The 13023-nt window shown below is 43.7% G+C and overlaps 1 protein-coding gene and 1 long non-coding RNA gene across 2 annotated transcripts in view; one reads left to right on the top strand and one right to left on the bottom strand.

Annotated features, from left to right (window-relative positions):
- Positions 1-1047: 1047 nt before the first annotated feature.
- LOC310864125 lies at positions 1048-2916 on the bottom strand. Its single transcript, XR_014569719.1, has 2 exons — positions 2139-2916; positions 1048-2084 (listed from the first exon to the last, which is right to left on the bottom strand). It is a non-coding gene; the product is annotated as an uncharacterized lncRNA (long non-coding RNA).
- A 4246-nt stretch (positions 2917-7162) lies between these two features.
- LOC310864359 (large neutral amino acids transporter small subunit 4-like) overlaps positions 7163-13023 on the top strand; it is a 60392-nt gene continuing 54531 nt past the window's right edge. Inside the window, exon 1 of the mRNA XM_083773017.1 lies at positions 7163-7390. The gene's annotated coding sequence lies outside the window, so the exon portion shown is untranslated. The remainder of the gene's footprint in view (positions 7391-13023) is intronic.

The raw sequence follows: 13023 nt of genomic DNA, 5'->3' as shown, positions 1-13023 counted from the left end.
TCGTTATGTAACTCCAATTTACACATTTTGACTTTTTGTTTTTCATAAATCATCTCCTTTAACTTCTTCGTACGAGTAGTGAAAAGATCAGATCTCACTATTTGATTTATCTTAAAAAAGTTTTTTATTTTTACATCGACATTCTGACATCGACAGACGTGATGACGTCCAATAAGCACTCTCTACTGTGTCATGTGATCAAGTCACATGACCAATGAGAAGTCCACTGAGCGCTATTCTTGTTTCCGTAGGGACGTTAGGGAGCGCTTGTTTTCTGGACTGTAGGGACGTTAGGGAGCGCTTGTTTTCTGGACTGTAGGGACGTTAGGGAGCGCTTGTTTTCTGGACCGTAGGGACGTTAGGGAGCACTTGTTTTCTGGACTGTAGGGACGTTAGGGAGCGCTTGTTTTCTGGACCGTAGGGACGTTAGGGAGCGCTTGTTTTCTGGACCGTAGGGACGTTAGGGAGCGCTTGTTTTTTGGACTGTAGGGACGTTAGGGAGCGCTTGTTTTCCGGACTGTAGGGACGTTAGGGAGCGCTTGTTTTCTGGACTGTAGGAGGCCACTCTGGTCTCAACCAATCACAGGCCACGTCTCCAGTCTGGTCTCAACCAATCACAGGCCACGTCTCCAGTCTGGTCTCAACCAATCACAGGCCACGTCTCCAGTCTGGTCTCCTACAGAAGGAATTGACGCGTACCGCTTGGTTCCTCAAGTGTTTCGAGAAATTGGACGTTGAAAACAGCAGATCTCCTTCATATTGATTATGTGATTATCTGTTGATTTCTAATTGATTATCTGAGTATATCGGTTGATTTCCAATTAATGGAATTCATTAAATAACTTAACTTAATTTCTTTTTTTTTGTTTTTTGGGAATGTTTTTATGTATTCATATTTTTTAAATATTAATAATTATAAAACTAAATATAGGAAACCAAAAAGATAAGGAACCAGTCATGTGACGTGGTCATGTGACGCGGTCATGTGACACAGTCTGGCGTAGCGATGGATATGAAAGGGTCTGTTTTTTTTTAAATTATTATTATTTTTATGTTAGATTAAAAAAAACATAATCCACCAAAACAAAGTTATACGTAATCCACCTTTAATGTTTGTGTCAAACCGTATCCATAGGGAAGAGCAGTGGCGGCCATTTTCTGCTTCCATCCTTCTAGACTCCATTCATTTGATCTATGTGTGTGTGTGTGGTGGGGGGTCTCTGGATTGGAAAATGAATGGGGTCTGCAATGATGGAACCAGAAAATGAATGGGGTCTGCAATGATGGAACCAGAAAATGAATGGGGTCTGCAATGATGGAACCAGAAAATGAATGGGGTCTGCAATGATGGAACCAGAAAATGAATGGGGTCTGCAATGATGGAACCAGAAAATGAATGGGGTCTGCAATGATGGAACCAGAAAATGAATGGGGTCTGCAATGATGGAACCAGAAAATGAATGGGTTTGGAACTTAGAGTATACTATATGACTAGAGACGGCACCGGATTTCTCCTCCCTTGCATTAAGTTGTAGTTCTCCTCCCATCCACTTGCATTAAGTTGTAGTTCTCCTCCCATCCACTTGCATTAAGTTGTAGTTCTCCTCCCATCCACTTGCATTAAGTTGTAGTTCTCCTCCCATCCACTTGCATTAAGTTGTAGTTCTCCTCCCATCCACTTGCATTAAGTTGTAGTTCTCCTCCCATCCACTTGCATTAAGTTGCTCAAAAGCGCATGAGGCGATTTCACTCCTCCTTATGGGTAGGAACAGAGTGCATTCTGGGATGGATTGGACCAAACTCATGAACGTGCTGCCGTTGACTATCATTGCACGAGTTTACGTTTGAAACAGCGTTCACGTATGAAACAGCGTTCACTATGAAACAGCGTTCACTATGAAACAGCGTTCACTATGAAACAGCGTTCACTATGAAACAGCGTTCACTATGAAACAGCGTTCACTATGAAACAGCGTTCACGTATGAAACAGCGTTCACTATGAAACAGCGTTCACTATGAAACAGTGTTCACGTATGAAACAGCGTTTACGTATGAAACAGCGTTCACTATGAAACAGCGTTCACTATGAAACAGCGTTCACGTATGAAACAGCGTTTACGTATGAAACAGCGTTCACGTATGAAACAGCGTTCACGTGTCATCATGAACGTGCGCAATGATAGTCAACGGACCAGCGCGTTCATGAGCGCTGCGACACCAAATTCGGCCACTATGTCCATTTCGCCTCAGGGTACCGTCTGACTGCAATGATGGAACCAGAAAATGAATGGGTCTGGAATGATGGAACCAGAAAATGAATGGGTCTGGAATGATGGAACCAGAAAATGGCTGCCACTGTAACGTTGCACTGTTTGTGTTAGTGTCAAACATCATGTTAAACACCATGCCACACCAGCAGGGGGTGCTATAGAGCTTGTTAAATGTATTTTAATTTAGTCATAAAGTCACTTGATCCTGGGGTCTATATTTACTGTAACGCACCGGCGCTATGACAACATCCTGTTTTGGCGCCATGTAAACATCCTGTTATATTGACTGTAACGTTGTGTAAACACACTAAAGATTTACTTCATAAAGAATTATAAAGAATAAACTTAATGAAAAATAATAATGCTGAAGTCTGTCTGTCTTGTCTGTACCAAACTCATGTTATCTCTCCTAATGGTACTATGTATGTATGTATGTATTTGGTTAAAATGGGTAGGGTTTAAAAAAAGGCAAGAGTTTGCTCTGGTGCACTGGCCTAAAAGTGGGTCCTTAAAAACTGCTAAAACTTCTGAAATGTATGTAGGTATGTATGTGTGTATGTATTTTAAAAGGGGGGGCTTTTTGGTAAAAATCCCTGCCCGCAATACCTTCATATATTTAAAATGAGTCCAAAATAGGGTTACCAGTGAAGGGCAAACTGCCTATTCACTGGGGACTATGCAAGGCAGAGGCGTCCACCCCCCTGAGTCCAAGTTTAAGCTAGACCGCATACCTAAGGGTTAGGGTTATAGTACATAATACTATGTATGTATGTATGTTGAAGCCATTTGTGGACTTCTTCTGATTGTTATGGTAATGTGAGGACGTTGCGTTGACTTATGGGTGTCACTCTGTGAGGAGGCAGGCGACGGCAGGGACAAACATTTCAACCACACACACACACAGCATAGCACCTTACACAACGGAATATAGCCTTCTTTAGGAATGATTTTGTTTTGTTTAATCAAAAGTATAACCAATAAATAACCTGAGAACCTACAGATTAGAATACGGATGCATGTTGTGCGTTGTTATTCCGAAGCCGCTCTTACAATGTATGTATGCATGTATGCATTTATGTATTTATGTATGTATGTATGTATGTAGCCTATGTATGTATGTATGTATGGTCGTGGTAGGCTATATATTCTAAAACGTATAATTGGCTGTTGATGGTAATTAAGATATGTTTCAATGTGGGGTGGGTAAAAGGTTATGCATGTATGTATACAGTACATACATGTATACATATATGTATACATGTATGTACATGTATGTATACAGTACATTTATTATGTAATGTGAAACCTATCTTAATTACGTCACCCGACACCAGCCGATTATAACCACCACACACACACACCACTTCTGGTCAAGCCGACCACGATACTTGGGCGCTCTGTTTGCGCAAGTATCGGAGCGCAGTATACTTTGATCCGACGGAGCATTGGTCCGAACGACAACCTACCTCCTCCCTCACCCTAACCCCTAACCCCTAACACTAACCCGTAACCCTAACCCCTCAAACCCTCACCCTAACCCTAACCTCCCCCGGGGCAGACACCTAAACCTAACCGCAACCCTCTCCCGACCCCCAGCGCACCTCGGAGCATTGCTCCTTCGGCGGCGGTGGCTCAGGGGTAGAGTGCCTGGATGGTAACCGTAAGGTTGCCAGTTCGAACCCGGGCTCCCCCAGAGTTACTGTCGAAGTGTCCTTGAGCAAGACACTGAACCCCTAATTGCTCCTGATGTGCTAGTTGGTGCCTTGCATGGTTTCCGCTGCATGAATCGGTGTGTGAATGTGTGTGTGAATGGGTGAATGTAATGCACAATCTATGTAAAGGTGTGTGAATGGGTGAATGTAATGCACAATCTATGTAAAGGTGTGTGAATGGGTGAATGTAATGCATAATCTCTGTAAAGCGCCTTGGATAAAGGCGCTATATAAATGCACCATTTATCATAGTATGCCTCCCCAAGTATAGCCTAAACAAAACCTTGGGTGTGAGACGTGTTGAGAAGCAGCAGAATGTCACCCCGGTGGTATTGTTGACATAACAAACGGATCCATGTTTGTTTGGTCGTCATTTTTTATCCAGAACAATGCTTCTTATCCGCAGCGTGTTCTGCCTGTGAATGCTAATCAATGCTAATCAATGCTAATCTAGGCTAATCTCTTCCGTTTCCCCATCCTGTGTGTCGACAGACACTACTCAGCAAACTAGCCCATTTAGACCTGAGGCGGATTTTTTTTTAAAGGCTTCTAAATCCTAAAAGTTTTCTGAAATACCCTTGTTTCTATGTCAGTGGTTCTCACAGGGTTAAAAACCCATGTTTCTATGTCAGTGGTTCTCACAGGGTTAAAAACCCATGTTTCTGTCAGTGGTGCTGAAAGGGTTAAAAGTTAAAACCCATGTTTCTATGTCAGTGGTTCTCACAGGGTTAAAACCCTATGTTTCTATGTCAGTGGTTCTCACAGGGTTAAACCCTATGTTTCTATGTCAGTGGTTCTCACAGGGTTAAACCCTATGTTTCTATGTCAGTGGTTCTCACAAGGTTAAAACCCTATGTTTCTATGTCAGTGGTTCTCACAGGGTTAAACCCTATGTTTCTATGTCAGTGGTTCTCACAGGGTTAAAACCCTATGTTTCTATGTCAGTGGTTCTCACAGGGTTAAAACCCTATGTTTCTATGTCAGTGGTTCTCACAGGGTTAAAACCCTATGTTTCTATGTCAGTGGTTCTCACAGGGTTAAAACCCTATGTTTCTATGTCAGTGGTGCTCAACCTTTTTCATGTCGCTGAAAGGGTTAAAACCCCATGTTTCTATGTCAAGGACCCCCCCAACAATATCTGTAAATGGGAATTGGGAATGCAAGGCTGCGCCATAGAGGGTCTGCGCATGCTTAAAGTCATCGTTACATCGAGTGGCAAAGCAACATGCAAAGTGAGTTTAACGTAGTTTAACGTTGTTTAATGCAATCAGACAGGACTTTTCTGTTTGGATGTCTGTTTGGATATCTGATTTTTTTTTTTTAATTATAATAAATAAATAAACTGGAATCCACAAAATAACATTCATTCTAGTCTTTCTTTCTTCCTTCCTTCCTTCCTTCCTTCCTTCCTTCCTTCCTTCCTTCCTTCCTTCCTTCCTTCCTTCCTTCCTTCCTTCCTTCCTTCCTTCCTTCCTTCCATTATTTGTAAGTGTAATTATTAGTAATTGTCACAGTGAAGGCTGTGAGTTTGCTGTGTTATGCACACTGTGACCACCAGATGGCGCCGCGGTGCCGTGTGGTGTCGGTGTTGAAATGTTCCATCCCAAATGCAGAGTCAGCAATAAGCAACTCCTAGTAAACATGTTGATGACATTTAGATACTTATACTTCTTATGTATACTTATATCATATATATTTAGACACTTGTACTTTTTAGGTATACTTAGATACTTATATCATACACTCATATATTTAGATACTTATACTTAGATATACTTCTAATACATACTTCAATATGTATGCTTAGAACATCATATCGTATAATACAGTTATTATTATATCTTATCTTATCTCATCATATCTTTACAGTTAGTTTACTTAGATATTTTACTCGGATACTTCTAGGTGTCAACATGTTGTGGTTTTTGGGGTTCCCTGAGTTCACTACAGCACTGGTTCTCAACCAGCGGTCCTGGGACCCCCAGGGGTCCTTGACGAGGTTCCAGGTGGTCCTGGGACCCCCAGGGGTCCTTGAGGGGGTTCCAGGTGGTCCTTGAGGGGGTTCCAGGTGGTCCTTGAGGGGGTTCCAGGTGGTCCTGGGACCCCCAGGGGTCTTGAGAGGGTTCCAGGTGGTCCGTGGACCCCCAGGGGTCCTTGAGGGGGTTCCAGGTGGTCCTGGGACCCCCAGGGGTCTTGAGAGGGTTCCAGGTGGTCCGTGGACCCCCAGGGGTCCTTGAGGGGGTTCCAGGTGGTCCTGGGACCCCCATGGGTCTTGAGGGGGTTCCAGGTGGTCTAAAACATTCCAGGTGACTAAAATGTGACTAAAACTAAATGAAAACTAATCTATGATGACTAAAACTAAGACTAAATATACTGACAATTTTGTCAACAAATAAAAACTAGACTAAAATGTTAGGAAGGGACTAGTGGACAAGAGATCCAGTTTTATGCTGGGTTGCATGCTGAAAATAGCAGATCTACAATCTGTGAGATTGTAGATCTGCTATTTTCAGCATGCAACCAAAGTGTAAAATATATGTCATCAAAGGCCTGTCAAAACACATTTTAGTCGACTAAATCAACTGTAGATTTAGTCGACTAAAATCGTATGACATTTAGTCGACTAAAACTAGACTAACGCTAAAACGTTCCAGGTGACTAAATATGTGACTAAAACTATAAACTATTCAAGAGAGTACTGTAAATTCTACAAACTGTTAATAAATATTTCAATCAATCAATCAGACAATGACAAAAACCAACATTAATGAGCCTCTTTGTTTTCAAACTATATAATCTGTTAATTCTGTTTCTTTGTGGTGCAAAAAAAAAAAAACCCCCAGAAAGAAAAACATCAACTATTATTTATTAATTTATTTATGCGGTTTTGTTTTGTTTTGTTTTTTTCTCTCTCTCTCTTCCTCAGCCCCCATGATGCCTCGTCGCTGATTGGCCGCAGCTGGTTTCCTAGCTCAGAGACCGACCAATAGGAGCGTGGGCTTGTTTGTGCGTCTCGCTCTCTCTCTCTCTCTCTCTCTCTCTCTCTCTCTCTCTCTCTCTCTCTCTCTCTCTCTCTCTCTCTCTCTCTCTCTCTCTCTCTCTCCCTCTCTCTCTCAGATATAAATCAGGCAGATGTAGAGATGGTTTCAGAAGCCAGGCGGAGACAGACGGAAGAACAACAACATCATTCTAAACCCTTCATCTATAGGGTCTGTTCTTTGTGTCCTGTAATTATTATCTCCTGAAGCACTTTCTTTATTTCATCGGACGTTTCTCGCGTGAATTCATCTTCCATTGATTGAATGAATGAATGAATGAATGAGTTATAATTGAATGTCATCGCTCAGCTGATGAAAAGCAGCCGCCGCGGCTTCAGTCTGACTCTGACTACATCTCCTACAGAGCAGGTAACGACACGGTGTGTGTGTGTGTGTGTGTGTGTGTGTGTGTGTGTGTGTGTGTGTGTGTGTGTGTGTGTGTGTGTGTGTGTGTGCGTGCGTGCGTGTGTGCGTGCGTGCGTGTAAATTGGACGATGCTTTTTGGTAGAAAATGATGTTTTTTTTCTTCTTACAAAGCATGCAGCTATAGACAGAATGTTGACAACACAAGGCGGTTATTTTATATATTATTTCATATTCGTGGGACTGTTCATTTATGTCAATATGAAGCTATATATGCTGTCATTTATTACATTTATTCATCATTTAATATAAGTGGATATCATTTAATTGAAAATTTGAATAACCAAATGGACCCCCAACCCCTGAACAATGTAACCAAATGGACCCCTAACCCCTGAAACAATGTAACCAAATGGACCCCCAACCCCTGAAACAATGTAACCAAATGGGACCCCCAACCCCTGAACAATGTAACCAAATGGACCCCTAACCCCTGAAACAATGTAACCAAATGGACCCCCAACCCCTGAAACAATGTAACCAAATGGACCCCTAACCCCTGAAACAATGTAACCAAATGGACCCCAACCCCTGAAACAATGTAACCAAATGGACCCCAACCCCTGAAACAATGTAACCAAATGGACCCCAACCCCTGAAACAATGTAACCAAATGGACCCCCAACCCCTGAAACAATGTAACCAAATGGACCCCCAACCCCTGAAACAATGTAACCAAATGGACCCCCAACCCCTGAAACAATGTAACCAAATGGACCCCTAACCCCTGAAACAATGTAACCAAATGGACCCCCAACCCCTGAACATCTTGTTTCCGTCAGGGTTTGAGGTTTTTTGATTGAATAGTACAGGATGTATGGATGGTTTCCATTGTGGTCGATTGAACTCAACTCATCAGCAGAGAAAACAAAGCCTCACAGATGAAGACACAGGAGTTTAGAGACAGTTGGACTTTAGTTGAGTTGTTGGATCTATGGATTGATTTAGGATTACATGATCTATGGATCTATATATGGATTGATTACAGGCTGTTCATTTAGTCGACTGAGGCTATACTGTATAAGACTATGTATGTACTGTATATATGTTATATACACTATGTAGACTATACTGTATAAGACTAAAGAGAATATGAAGACCAGACTAAAACAACTTAGTTTTGCACCTGGTAATGTTACACCTGTGCAGACAGACAGACAGACAGACAGACAGACAGACAGACAGACAGACAGACAGACAGACAGACAGACAGACAGACAGACAGACAGACAGACAGGCAGGCAGACAGACAGACAGACAGACGCAGGCAGGCAGGCAGACAGACAGGCAGGCAGGCAGGCAGGCAGGCAGACAGACGCAGACAGACAGGCAGGCAGACAGGCAGGCAGACAGACAGACGCAGGCAGGCAGGCAGACAGACAGACAGACAGACACACAGACAGGCAGGCAGGCAGGCAGGCAGGCAGGCAGGCAGGCAGACAGACAGACAGGCAGGCAGGCAGGCAGGCAGGCAGGCAGACAGACAGACAGACAGACAGACAGAGGTGTGTGTGTGTGCGTGCGTGCATGCGTGCGTGCGTGTGTGTGTGTGTGCGAGCGTGCGTGCGTGCGTGCGTGCGTGCGTGCGTGCGTGCGTGCGTGCGTGCATGTGTGTGTGTGTGTGTGTGTGTGTGTGTGTGTGTGTGTGTGTGCTATGATGACGGTGAGTCCAGTTGGAACCGGTTCTGTTCTGCTTGTGTTTTTGTTTTCATAACAAGGGGAGGTTTGGTCTACATTTGCATATAATTTGCATATGTTTTGCATATCACATCATATATAGGTACATTTACACATCACATTATTGTGGCGAAAATAATTGTGATTAACAAAATCATACAATACAGTATATTAACAATGATGATGTCATACAGTACAGTATATTAACAATTATGATGTCATACAATACAGTATATTAACGATGATGATGTCATACAGTACGGTATATTAACAATTATGATGTCATACAATACAGTATATTAACGATGATGATGATGTCATACAGTACAGTATATTAACAATGATAATCCCTATTCATACTCTACAGTACACTATTTTAACATATCATAATTATATCTCTGATGGCATTGCTTTACATTTTTACAACAAAGCTCGTCAAAGTTGTTGGTGTTGTGACTTCATAATTGAGAGGTGGTGGAGTTAGCTGCTTTATAGCAGACAGTTTGAGAGGGGGAAATGTGGTGGAGTTAGCTGCTTTTATAGCAGATAGTTTGAGAGGGGGAGAGGTGGTGGAGTTAGCTGCTTTATAGCAGACAGTTTGAGAGGGAGAGAGGTGGTGGAGTTAGCTGCTTTATAGCAGACAGTTTGAGAGGGAGAGAGGTGATGGAGTTAGCTGCTTTATAGCAGACAGTTTGAGAGGGGGAAATGTGGTGGAGTTAGCTGCTTTATAGCAGACAGTTTGAGAGGGGGAGAGGTGGTGGAGTTAGCTGCTTTATAGCAGACAGTTTGAGAGGGGGAGAGGTGGTGGAGTTAGCTGCTTTATAGCAGACAGTTTGAGAGGGGGAGAGGTGGTGGAGTTAGCTGCTTTATAGCAGACAGTTTGAGAGGGGGAAATGTGGTGGAGTTAGCTGCTTTATAGCAGACAGTTTGAGAGGGGGAGAGGTGATGGAGTTAGCTGCTTTATAGCAGACAGTTTGAGAGGGGGAGAGGTGATGGAGTTAGCTGCTTAATAGCAGACAGTTTGAGAGGGGGAAATGTGGTGGAGTTAGCTGCTTTATAGCAGACAGTTTGAGAGGGGGAGAGGTGGTGGAGTTAGCTGCTTTATAGCAGACAGTTTGAGAGGGGGAGAGGTGGTGGAGTTAGCTGCTTTATAGCAGACAGTTTGAGAGGGGGAGAGGTGGTGGAGTTAGCTGCTTTATAGCAGACAGTTTGAGAGGGGGAGAGGTGGTGGAGTTAGCTGCTTTATAGCAGACAGTTTGAGAGGGGGACATGTGGTGGAGTTAGCTGCTTTATAGCAGACAGTTTGAGAGGGGGAGAGGTGGTGGAGTTATCTGCTTTAGCAGACAGTTTGAGAGGTGGTGGAGTTAGCTGCTTTAGCATACAGTTTGAGAGGTGGTGGAGTTATCTGCTTTAGCAGACAGTTTGAGAGGTGGTGGAGTTATCTGCTTTAGCAGACAGTTTGAGAGGTGGTGGAGTTAGCTGCTTTAGCATACAGTTTGAGAGGTGGTGGAGTTATCTGCTTTAGCAGACAGTTTGAGAGGTGGTGGAGTTATCTGCTTTAGCAGACAGTTTGAGAGGTGGTGGAGTTAGCTGCTTTAGGTACTGTTGGGTTGACCCGTGCAGAGCGTGTTAGAGGGGCTGACATCCCCTAAGTGGGCACTTTTGGACAAATATAGCTAAAGTACCTGATCTACAAGCTCACAACGCGTCGCGCTGCGATGCGTTGTGAGCTTGTAGATCAGCTTTTTTCAGGGCGAGGGGAGGGGAGGGGAGGGGAGGGGGAGGGGAGGGGAGGGAGGAGAGGAGAGGAGAGGAGAGGAGAGGAGAGGAGAGGAGAGGAGAGGAGAGGAGAGGAGAGGAGAGGAGAGGAGAGGAGAGGAGAGGAGAGGAGAGGAGAGGAGAGGAGAGGAGAGGAGAGGAGAGGAATTTAGCATTTCTTCCACCATGTAGTAAATGCTGCATTCGTGGTCTGGAGAGGGCAGTTGTTTTATAGACGGGTAAAAAGGCAGTTGTTTTACAGACGGGGTAAAAGGGGGCAGTTGTTTTACAGACGGGTAAAAAGGCAGTTGTTTTACAGACGGGGAAAAGGACAGTTGTTTTACAGATGGGTAAAAGGGGGCAGTTGTTTTACAGACGGGTAAAAGGGCAGTTGTTTTACAGATTTTATGATGATGAGTTCAGGTGTCTGTTGCTGTGAGAGGGGGATGTTATGGTGAGTTCAGGTGTCTGTTGTTATGGTGGTGAGTTCAGGTGTCTGTTGTTATGGTGGTGAGTTCAGGTGTCTGTTGTTATGGTGGTGAGTTCAGGTGTCTGTTGTTATGGTGGTGAGTTCAGGTGTCTGTTGTTGTGAGAGGGGGATGTTATGGTGGTGAGTTCAGGTGTCTGTTGTTATGGAGGTGAGTTCAGGTGTCTGTTGTTGTGTCTGTTGTGGGAGGTCAGCGCTGTCCAAAGTGCGGCCCGCGGGCCAAAAATGTGTCCACGGGGACAGATTGTATTCGGCCTCTGCTTCCATACATGACGTTAGGTGTAACACACTGTAACCAAATGGACCCTTACACATTTAATACTGCACTACAGAATAGTATGTTGATGTCATGATGATGTCACATGTGGGAGGTTTTGCTTCCCCGTGTGCGTGTGTGTGTGTGTGTGTGTGTGTGTGTGTGTGTGTGTGTGTGTGTGTGTGTGTGTTGCGTGCGTGCGTGTGTGTGTGTGTGTGTGTGTGCATGTGTGCGCGTTCTGGTTCAAACCAGTCAGAACCCGATTGGTTGGCTGGCTGGATGTGTCTCATGTGGAAGCTCCACCCCCCCCAACCCCCCCCCCCCCCTCTCTCTGCACGGCGATGTCACTGGCAGCCAATCAGACGAGACACAACAAAACTCTGGGCCAATCAGAGGCGCGGGGGGGGGGGGGGGGGGGGGGGGGGGGAGGAGGGGGGGGGGGGGGTGGGGTCCCAGCTGGAGGAAGAAATGTAGCAAAACCAACAGACAAAGAATCACTGATTTAATAATAATAATAATTATTATTATAATTATTAGGATTACAACGGACTGTGAGCTTGTAGATCAGAGTGATGCGCACGCACGCACACACACACACACACACACACACACACACACACACACACACACCGCTGCGCGTGCACACAACCAACAAAGTGTGAAGTAAAAATGTCAACTGTATGAATAAAAAACTATGACTATTATTATTTTTCTAATTCTTATCCCAGGATGTCGCAACCCATCAGAAATACATGCTCAACAGCGCCACTTTAGGTCACCCAGTGGTATTGCAGCTGTCCATACCCCAAATAGACCTGCTTATTGTGAGAATGTGCGTGTTGCATAAGTGACCAATTGTGACCGGGGCTAAATCTTTGGATTCCTTTTCTTCCATTTTCGTTTTTTCATGTCATGTGAAAGCAGGGAATCATAGCTTCAAATTGACATATTGGTTGTTCAGTTTGACCCTCCAGTTGTGGAGATATGGCTTATAGAGTAATGTCTGGCAGAGAAACAGAGAGTTGAGAAAACAGGCTTGAAAAGTTCACTTCTGTGGTCTCTAACATTACACCTAGCTACATGTTTAAGCATTTATTTAATATGTCTTCTGTGGTCTCTAACATTACACCTATAGCTACATGTTTAAGCTTTTATTTAATATGTCTTCTGTGGTCTCTAACATTACACCTATAGCTACATGTTTAAGCATTTATTTCATAGTTACATGTCTTCTGTGGTCTCTAACATTACACCTATAGCTACATGTTTAAGCATTTATTTCATATTTACATGTCTTCTGTGGTCTCTAACATTACACCTATAGCTACATGTTTAAGCATTTATTTCATATTTACATGTCTTCTGTGGTCTCTAACATTATACACCTAGCTACATGTTAAG

Source organism: Protomyctophum parallelum, assembly GCF_964188405.1.
Source record: "Protomyctophum parallelum genome assembly, chromosome: 9".
NCBI lineage: Eukaryota > Metazoa > Chordata > Actinopteri > Myctophiformes > Myctophidae > Protomyctophum > Protomyctophum parallelum.
Note: the sequence above shows the minus strand (reverse complement) of the source record. Positions and strands in the feature narration are given on the sequence as shown.